The 10,382-nt window shown below is 36.1% G+C and overlaps 1 pseudogene; it reads right to left on the reverse strand.

The window, feature by feature from the left end:
* LOC130801104 (pleiotropic drug resistance protein 1-like) overlaps window positions 1-3,791 on the reverse strand; it is a 25,243-nt pseudogene extending 21,452 nt beyond the window's left edge.
* Between the last annotated feature and the right edge of the window lie 6,591 nt (window positions 3,792-10,382).

The following is a 10,382-nucleotide window of genomic DNA, read 5'->3' on the forward strand; positions in this document are numbered from 1 at the left end:
GAATAAGGTTAATAAACTCTGAACAATTCAGATAAAGGTAACCAAATCAATTTTGTATCGAAACGACTAAAATGTATCCGAATAATTTCAAGTACCAATAGTTCAAAAACGAGTTCTCAGGTTAAAGAAGAAGTAATTAAATTGGAAGAGCGAAGTGAGCAAAAGATGAAGAAGAGGCTACTGAAAAAAAAGCTGTCTAAATACCCATTAAAATGATGAAGAAATGGGAAATTTACCGTTTCTCCAGGTAAAGAACCGGTCAGGTATGCCAGCGGGAAATATGTATCAAAGCTCGTATTATTCATGGTTAATTGAAAGTTCGTATTATTGTAGGAAAATCATTGAAAGTTCGTATTATTCAGGGTAATTTTTCATATATATGATCATGAATATGAGTAGTAGAGTCTCATTAAAATTGCATGATTATTTTTTGACATAAATGTTGATTTATTTCTCCTAACAAGTGTCAAAACTCCATATGTTTAGTGGAATGTTAAGAAAATTGTTCTTCTTGGAAGATAGTTATAAATTGACTAAGTGGTGTGATTTTTATGACTTATGAGTGAACTTTAACTTATGAGATGTCTTATATGTTGTGTATGTGGGGGTTGTAATTTGTATTATTTACTAATTGGGTAAATTTACAATGATTTTTGAAAATACTAATTATATAGATTAAAGTACCATTTTCATGAGTTGATAAATTATTGTGCATGAATTTTAGAGCATGTACCATTTTCATGAGTTGATAAATTATTGTGCATGAATTTTAGAGCATGACTATGTCGCCTTGATGGTCTATTGTGGTTTGAGTTCGAACATGCACAATTCTTTTATGATTATATATACTAGAATAGAAGCTTGAACTAAGATGCTGTCATAGGAAGAGATGTAATGAGTTATATGAGTCTAGATTGTAGTATCGTCTGCTTCGTTGTGATGTTATATTTGTTATGCTTCAGGAGGCGACATCATCGAGGAACTCTTCTAATGATCACGGAGAACCAGACTTAGCTTCTTGAAGCGTTTTTGGTGAGTAGTAAAGGGTCTGGCCAGACTACATTATTGAAAATAAACTTTTTACTATATCTCTTTTGAAATTGAAAATTGTTGAGACAAATGTTGTTGTGACTGCTTATGTTGATATTATGATATTGGGCTTGCGAGCTAATCATTGAAGGAGTTGAGGAACATTGTTCCTTACTCCTTGTTTTTGAGGCGAGTTGCCATTCAGATATTGACTAGCTTCACCTGAGAGCGACATAGCCTTAGAGCTATGGGGCACCTCTTAAACTAGACTCCCTGTGCGTACATAGATCTAGGAAATTGATATTGCTTTTAAACCTTTGTTTGGAAATTACTGTGTTTTGTTGATTTGGATTGTTACTTCTCATTCAGTTTAATCTGACTCTCTGTTGCTTCCAACTTTTAGTTTGTTTACAGATCAAAATCAGTCGAGAATGATGTATTAGCGGAGTTGATTAGAGTTTCCAAGGATGTTATAATGAGCTGAACACGTTAGAATTTTGTAGTTTTGTATCAAGCTTTGGTAATTGTATATTAGTTTAGACTGTATTGGTTATGTTGGACTTTTATAGAGACTTTTATGATTACTTTATGAGTTAGATAGATGTTTGGATTGAGAATTAGTTGATTTAGTTTTGTTTTAGAACTAAAGACTCGTTTGCACAAGTGTTGGAATTGAGATTTGAGTTTTCATGGGAAGTAAACCCTGTGATGACCCTGTTTACTCAGTCAATGGTAAGTCGAGTTGTTACAAGTATTCCACTAGAGCGCTCATGGAAATCAAGGTAGGTGCATAAGCAATAAAAATGCACCATATAACTTAAGCGGAGTTAGTACCTCTCTAGGCAAGGCGTGTGGTTTGAGGGTCTCAATTGAAATCTTATAAGTTCAAGACCTAGTTCACTTATTTGATCAAGAGTTCTTGGAGTTCAAGACTTAGTTCACTCACAAGGGCTTGTAAATTGTTTCCTACTTTCACTAAACAAGAAGTTCAACGTTTATTCCACTTAGTTGCTATGTGCCAAAGCTTTCTCTTGCACAAGTTTTTCTCTTAAATGGCATTTGTGGGGGATTATAGGCGATTTAAAGCCTTCTCCAACTCTTTTTTCATTCATGGAGCTATTTAATTTCTCCAACAACTCTTCTTTCATTCATGGTGTGAATTAATCTTCATAAAATAACTTTATATTCTTTGACCATATTTTATGAAGGTTGAAAAAGAGTTATTAGAAAATCCTTATAAATAGATGATCTTTCTTTCATTTGCAAAACACACAATTCTCAATTTCTCATCTCTTTTTCTATTCACTTGTGCAAGAGTGGTATTTTCTCTACACCTCAAGTAGTGAGTGTACATTGCTTTTGGTGGGTGTGTTAACCTTGGGAAAGTCATCTCTATTTACACTTGGGATAGTCGGGAAATAACTTTCTTAATGCAACAAGTTCGTATCACGACATATATTACCTTATCAAAAACATGCTAAACACAACTCTAAACACATTTCTCATATACAAATGTTATACATATTATTTTATTAATATCTATTGATGATTGTAGCCATAAGACGATTTTTAAGTAGACCTTGAATAGGCCTATATTTCCAACAATTTTAGCGAAGAAGAGAGCACCAATATAAAGATTTCCATCAGCTATATCTCTCTTATGCATATGAGTTCTCAAAAACACTGTAGCAAAGATAATTACCGTTATCATGAGCTGCAAACACAAGCGGAAAAATTAGGGTTTAAATCCCAGTACAAGAAAAAGATATTCTCAATGAATGTCTAGATGTTAGATACTCACTTGAACCGCCTTGAATACATAGACGAATGAGTTTCGTTGCATTAATAATGCTTCTCTAGACATGCATGCTTTAAGCAAATCTTTCTTACTAAGTCCATAAGTCTGTGTCGTTAAAGCAGCAGGATGGCTTTCAATTTTTCAAAAGGAACGGAAAGCTCATTGACAAGTTTTCGGCCCACATGAAATGATTGAAAGGCTTCTACAAACTCCTTGACAGTAACAAAGTTATAAAGCACATATTACGCTCGTTCGAGCACCTTGAAACAGAACATCTGTTTGTGAGTTAAAACTTTGTTTCATGAAGTATTGTGTTGTATGGTTTTGGATGAATCCTTGTCACTTCAACTCTATATGCAAGAGTGCGTGTATGGAAATCATTTATATCTTTGAATAGAATTTATGTCTCATCTTTCTATCAATCTCTTGAAACATAAAAGAGAGTAATTAACTCTTTTATTGTTTTTCTGGTTTTAATTTCTACATAAACACATAATCATTTAATTCAACTGGTTTGTACTAATCGGTTGATGTGATTGATTGTATCTCATTGTGAATTTTCATTCTCATAACCCAAGTACCTTTGTGGGGGAAATATCACAATTGGAAAGCTTTTACTCGCCTTCAATCTATATCAAGATTTCCAAGTGACGTTTATCGTTGCAAACATATCTTGTCTACGGTGTTGTTCAATTCGTGGTTCATTCAAGCAAGGAGTCCGTTGCCATACACAAAGGAGACACTACAAACATCATCTTGTATTTGTAGTTTATTTTCCGCATTTTGATTTGTAATAATTTATTGTAATATTTACTATGATCATGGCAAGCGTCAAGGAATTCACTTCAAACTCCAAACTCCGTTTTCCAAGACAATATTGCAAGTTAGTGCATACCAGAATTGTTGGCCAATGTGGAACCCTTGTGAGAGTGTTAGCTGTATTTTTTTCATATTTTATCCCCATTGTTTAGTTGGATCATGTTGGAATTTGATACAACTATGCTTGTTTTATTTAGGATTTTACGCTTGGTTTGGCATTTTGTTGTTTTGTTGCATATTTCAGGTAAACTCATCAAAACGAACACAAATCAAGCACTTTTGATGCATACGCTGCTCACCCAACTCCGAAAGCTCAAGGGAGTAAGGCCTCGATGAGCCAAGTCAAGAAAGCAAGCCAAAACGAGAGCCAAAGAAGCCTAGTTTTAGCCACTCGATCAAACTGGCTTGAGCCAAGCTAGCTCGAGCAGCCCTACACCTATACTTAAGATCAAAAGCTGGATAAAGCCCTCCTGAAGGTCGCTCGACCAGGTCGAGCAGAGTGGCTTGGGTCGAGCGAGGTGTAGTTACACTTCTAGTGACTTGTGTTAATTAGCAGGCTGCAATCCAGAGGTATAAGGCATCTGCTCGACCAGGTCAAGCGATATGGCTCGGATCGAGCGGAGCTGTTTTCAAATTCTTTTTAAATTTTGAAACTTCTAATGTAGTACCTGATGGTTGCTCGACCAGATCAATCGGGCTGGCTCGGGTCGAGCGAGATGGGCGGTAGCAGCTTTTACGATCTATTTAAATATCATTCAAGGTCCAATCATTTATATTTCTTTTGACTACTATTGCCAGGACTTCTTAGCCACCCTACCCTATTAATTTGGGGTGGCACCTCCTTCCTACAACCCAGGGGTGGTGGAGAAATCATGATACCACCAACCCCACTTGTTTTGTGAAGACTATAAATAGAAAAGAGGAAGATGGAGCTCAAGCAATTCAGTTTCACCCTTCATTTTGAGTAAAACTTAGTTTATCTTTCATTTCAATTAGAACTTAGTGTTTAACATAATTTCTCCTTCAATTCAATTAAGAACTTTCAAATTCCAATTACAATCTTAATTTCAATCCTCTATTGTAGTATTTTGCAATTTGGATTCTTCATCCATTGATGTATTATTATTGAAGCTATTGGAAGGTATTATTTTGAATCATCAACAATCATCTTGTTCATCCTTATATTGAACCCAAAAGAGTAAATTCTATATTTTGCTTATATTGTTTTCAATTCATGTCACTTAGTTATCTTTGATTGATTGCTTTACGTTTCATATAGTGATGCTTGTAGTTCTTCAACTTATATTGCATTCATCTTTCTAGAGTACTCTAGTTTAATTCATTCATCTATGGTTCTTGGATTGTTTGCAATTTACAATTTCAATATGAGTATGAGTGAGTAGTTGATGTGCTCGTTTTTATAGCACATTTATCTCCTCATTGTAGTGTCGAGTCCCGCGTTTTAGAATGCATTTTACACACTTTACGCATGATTTTACCTTGTTCTTGTCTTTGGGTTGTTTCGTGGTTATTTCAGGTGTTTTCGAAGACATCGAGGTCCAATTCATGTTATCGAGACTTCGGCGCACATTTCGAGACATTCGCAGAGGCCTCACTAAAGATCGGGGCTTATATCATATATATATATATATATATATATATATATATATATATATATATATATATATATATATATATATATATATATATATATATATATATATATATATATATATATATATATATATATATATATATATATATATATATATATATATATATATATATATATATATATATATATATATATATAAAGAAATTTAAAGAAAAGTTTGGCAGCACCTTGTAAATTACATGAGTTAGGAAAGCAACATTAAGTAAAAAGAATTAGGCACATTTGATAATTAAGTGAGGCAGGGGGCAAAATTTTCTTGGAAATGCTGTTTTGTTTTGGGCGAATGAAATGCTGATATGGATAAAGGCAAATCCATTCGGTCGAATGAATACAAGACAAGCCGAATTTAGTTGAGAAGCCTAAAACATTGAAAGATTAGTGCTTTTACCGAATGACTTACCGTTCGATCGAATGTATGCTCATTCGGTCGAATCGTCCTAGCAATTCGGGCGAATGACCTACGGTTTCGCGAAATTCTCTTCTTTGCAAGTTTATTCTCGAGGGCTTTTAGAGTTTTTTTTTTACCCCTTTTGTTCCTTAGATTATAAATACCCCTCATTTTTGTAAAATGAGGAGGATGCCTATTGTGAGAGCTCTTGTGCCTCACTTTAGAACATCAAATATTTATTTGTTTTCTTAGCTTTAAACCCTAGATTAGATTTAATGTTCTTCATGTATGCTTTCTCTACATTCAAGCTTCTCCATTTATGTAAGTTTATTTCTTAAATGCTTTAAAGTCTTTCTTTCTTTAATGCTTTCATAGTGTATATTTATTGTTTTATTGTCTTTCAATTCTTCTAATGTTTTCTAGAATAGATTTAATGTTTCCCATGTTTATTGCTTTTGGCTAAAGTATGTTTAAGTAGATTTTTTAGGGGTTTTAGATTGGAGAAACCCTAGGTTTGGTATTGCGTTCAATGTTTAGGATTAGGGTTGAGGTTGATGATCATTGTTGATAGATATTCGATTCGAATCTTGTCCTGCCACTCCTAGAGAGACATAGGGCGATTATAGGTCGTTCGCGTGGCTTCTAGGGTTACCAACTTCCTCTCGATATCTAGAGTGTCTTGATTGATTATCGTTCGAACTCCCTTGACCTAGCTTATCTTTATTTCCAATAGAGCGTCTTAGGGTGGACCTTTTCTAGTCCCCGCTTTTCATTCATTGTTTAGTTTAGCTCTTTATTCTAGTCATTAGTTTAGTTCACCCACCAACCAACCTTCCATATAACCTTCCCACACCAAGACTTTAGCCTAACATCCCTTGTCCTTGTGGTTCGACCCCCGACTTACTATTATACTCGCAGTAGTAGTTTTAGGGTGATTATAAATATTGTTTGTATAACTAGGCTTTTAGTATTAACGACGCGCTAGAAACCGGTTATCAAAATGGCGCCCTTGCCGGGGACAAGGCGTTTGTTTAGATTTTAGTTTTGGTGTGCTTTGTGAATAGCTTTTATTTTTGAAGTTTTTGTTTTTCTTCATGATTTTATATCCCTTGCATCAATACGAGCATAAATCTTTTTGGAGATTCTTTGTTAGATATAGGGATTCTCTCCCTCATGAGCATAATGTTGAACAATGGCTTGACCTTTATAAGGGTTTGAATAGTGAGACTAGGGAATTAGTGGATGATGTTTATTCAAGTGCACTCCTCGACCAAACCCTGATTCTGTGTCTAAATGTCTTTAGATGGTTGGCCAAGGACGACATTAAGAAAGAATATCCCGGTTTCCCTCCCCTTAAGTTTCCACTAGCATACACCAATGGGGGATGAGTTGGAGAAAACGTGGAGTGTTAACCAATTGATAAGGGCTTTTGAGGAGAGACTAGAAACCCATGACCACCTTATGCCCATGGCGTTAGACCATGACCTAGACTCCCCTTGCTCTGCTGCTTACTACCCTCCATCTCTTATGATCAACTTATGGATGAGTTTTATGATGATATGTACAATTGGGAGGAGTTTACATTCCCCACACACCTAAATCATGACTCTCCCGTTCCTTGTGTTTATGCACCACCTACCGGTAAGGTTCTTGTTGAGGTTCCTTGTGCGCTTCACCATGATGAATCCCTCACATATGTGCATGATCATCTAGCTAGTGAACCCAATGACTTAGAGGTAGATATGCCCTCGATTGAGGAGTCTCAATTGCATACCCATAGTGTGCCTTCTGTTGAGTCTTACCCTACACCTCTTAGTCATTGTGAGATGCCTCCCATCGCCCTCCATCATGCTCAACTTGATGCTTGTGATCCCTTCCCTCTTGCTTTCCTCCCCTCTCTCTTTCTTCGCTCTTCCTTCGGGTTTTCATCTCGTTATGAAAAGTCGATCTTTGTTCTGTTTCTTCTTTTCTTCTTTCTTCTCTCCCTCTTCCACTCCCCAACTTCTGTTGTTTTGGGGAGTGAGTTTGATAAACTCCTCTGGAGTTTGACTCACTATATAGTGAGTCAGGTTTAGCTAAAGACCTTAAAGAAGCGCTTGTTGGGAGGCAACCCAATTGTAAAGATTGGTTTTTGTTTCATTTTTTGTTCTCTTTCATTGCATTGCATTTGCTAGTCAACGCTCACATTTGGTTTGTGATGTTGTTTGTTAGTACATGCAGATCTAAACGACCATTATAATTTACCCTCCACAAGGTTTGCTTGTGTTTGATTCGATGATGCTGAGAGGGTCAATGCTAACGGTCCCGCGAGGGTGAGAAAAAGGAGATAGAAGGCTCGAAAGAGCAATGCATCAAAAATGAAGAATATAGCTTCACCCTAGCTTGGGGGAAGCAATCGCTTTAGCCTTGCGCTTCTTGCCTCCACTTCTTTCGAGGAGCGGAGAGTTCTTAGACCACTTTGATGGTGGTCATGGTAGTGCTAGGAGTGAGAGCCCTCCTAGCCTAGGTATGACCATCTTCCCTCTTTATTATTGACTAGTATGTGTTTGTGTTGGGTATTGTGACAATCTTGTTGACCATGGTTTTAGACGATTCATCTTTATCTTCTCTCTCCTTCTTTGCTAGAGACTAGCAAAGGCTTGGCTTGGGGGAGAATTGGTCAACATTATTGTCACTATTACCCGTTTGTTTGTGCATTTAGTATCATTTAGGTCTAGGTTAGTGCATGGCATGTATTATTTTGTATAAATTTTACATGTTCACCTTGCATTCATGACATACTATATATATTGCATATTCATGCTTTGTTTTTCTGTTTTCAATAAAAAAATTTTGAGTTGTGGAACTAGCATGCAAGCTTCTGGTGTGTACATCTGTGGCCTTATGCATACTCATATTTTCTTAGCCCTGTGCCTGTTTTCGGACCAAGTAATTGACCGTTTTCCGCCTGACTTGGCTCTAGTATGTTTGAGTAAATTTTTTTAGGGGTTTTAGATTAGAGAAACCCTAGGTTTTGTCTTGCGTTCAATGTTTTGGATTAAGGTTGAGGTTGATGATGATTGTTGATAGATATTCGATTCGAATCTTGTCCTGCCACTCCTAGAGAGACATAGGGCGATTATAGGTCGTTCGCGTGGCTTCTGGGGTTACCAACTTCCTCTCGATATCTAGAGTGTCTTGATTTATTATCGTTCGAACTCCCTTGACCTAGCTTATCTTTATTTCCAATAGACCGTCTTAGGGTGGACCTATTCTAGTCCCTGCTTTTCATTCATTGTTTAGTTTAGCTCTTTATTTTAGTCATTAGTTTAGTTCACCCACCAACCAACCTTCCATATAACCTTCCCACACCAAGTCTTTAGCCTAACATCCCTTGTCCTTGTGGTTCGACCCCCGACTAACCATGACACTCGCTGTAGTAGTATTAGGGTGATTATAAATATTGTTTGTATAACTAGGCTTTTAGTATTAACGACGTGCTAGAAACCGGTTATCAGTAGTTTATTTTTGCTTAGGCTAGTCATTATCATTATGTATATAGTCTAAATTGCTTTCTCATTCTTTGGCTTGGTTGTGTTGTTTATGGTTTAAGATGGATTTTGCTATCATTATTGTAGTGTCGTTGATATTAGAGCAAGAGTCGATTTTCAACGATAATCTATGCTTAAAATTTAAGTCATCTCCATGAGAATAGGTAGATGCTTTGATTGGAAATGTTGAATGTGTACTTCATGTCTTAAATTGTGCTGAGCTTCATGAGAATAGGTAGTTGAGTACGTTTTAGGAAGCTTTTGTTGCTCGAGAGAGAATATTAGTATTTACGATACATTCTTCCCCATAACAAAACATCCATGACCTTAGATTGAGATTTAGTAAATACTACTTTGGAAAGAAAGCCTAGCCTATGCCTCTTTAGTTTATTTGATCACATTATCCTTGCTTTTGGTGCATTGTATCCTTATTTACTTTTATGTTTAGTTTTTGTTAAATGTTTTTTTATCACTTGCTTTAGTTATTTCTATCACCAAACATCATATTATACGTTTTTGAACACATTAATCGATCGAGAAACTAATGACTTAACCCCCACTCCCTGTGGATTCGACCTGTACTTGCCTTCGTACTAAGCTACGTCGTACACTTACGGTTATACTATTGAAGGACATTGTAACACCCCTCAATTTCCAACCCCTTGAACGAAACCAAAAATCGTGAAGGAAGTGAGGAAATTCGGGTGTTACATAAAAAGAAAAGGGGAAAATTTAAAATAAACGCTAAAGATTAATTAGAAAGGTGGGTGAGTGGAGATTTCGGCACCATATCTTCTAAAAATCGAACATATGGTAGAGCAATTAGCATAATAAAAACATTAAACTAGTCTAAGACATCATTGCCTTTAAAATCCCACACCACGGCGGAATGATTCGTCGCGGACTTCTCAAATCAACATGTCAAGCATGGATCGTGGTTCCAGTGTCAACGCTTGCGTTTTATGATGACTTAACTCTTTAAAACCATACGAAGTTATAAACTACGCAGCAAAAATACAAATATACAAGGGAGGACACAAGGCCTCATAACAAAACATATACAACCCAAGTTTACAAAAGATAACAAGAGCTACAAAATCGATAGATAACGATATGATATAGGTTATGCTTCGCCCTAATCAC

The sequence above is a fragment of the Amaranthus tricolor genome, chromosome 15 (genome assembly GCF_026212465.1).
Source record: "Amaranthus tricolor cultivar Red isolate AtriRed21 chromosome 15, ASM2621246v1, whole genome shotgun sequence".
Lineage (NCBI taxonomy): Eukaryota > Viridiplantae > Streptophyta > Magnoliopsida > Caryophyllales > Amaranthaceae > Amaranthus > Amaranthus tricolor.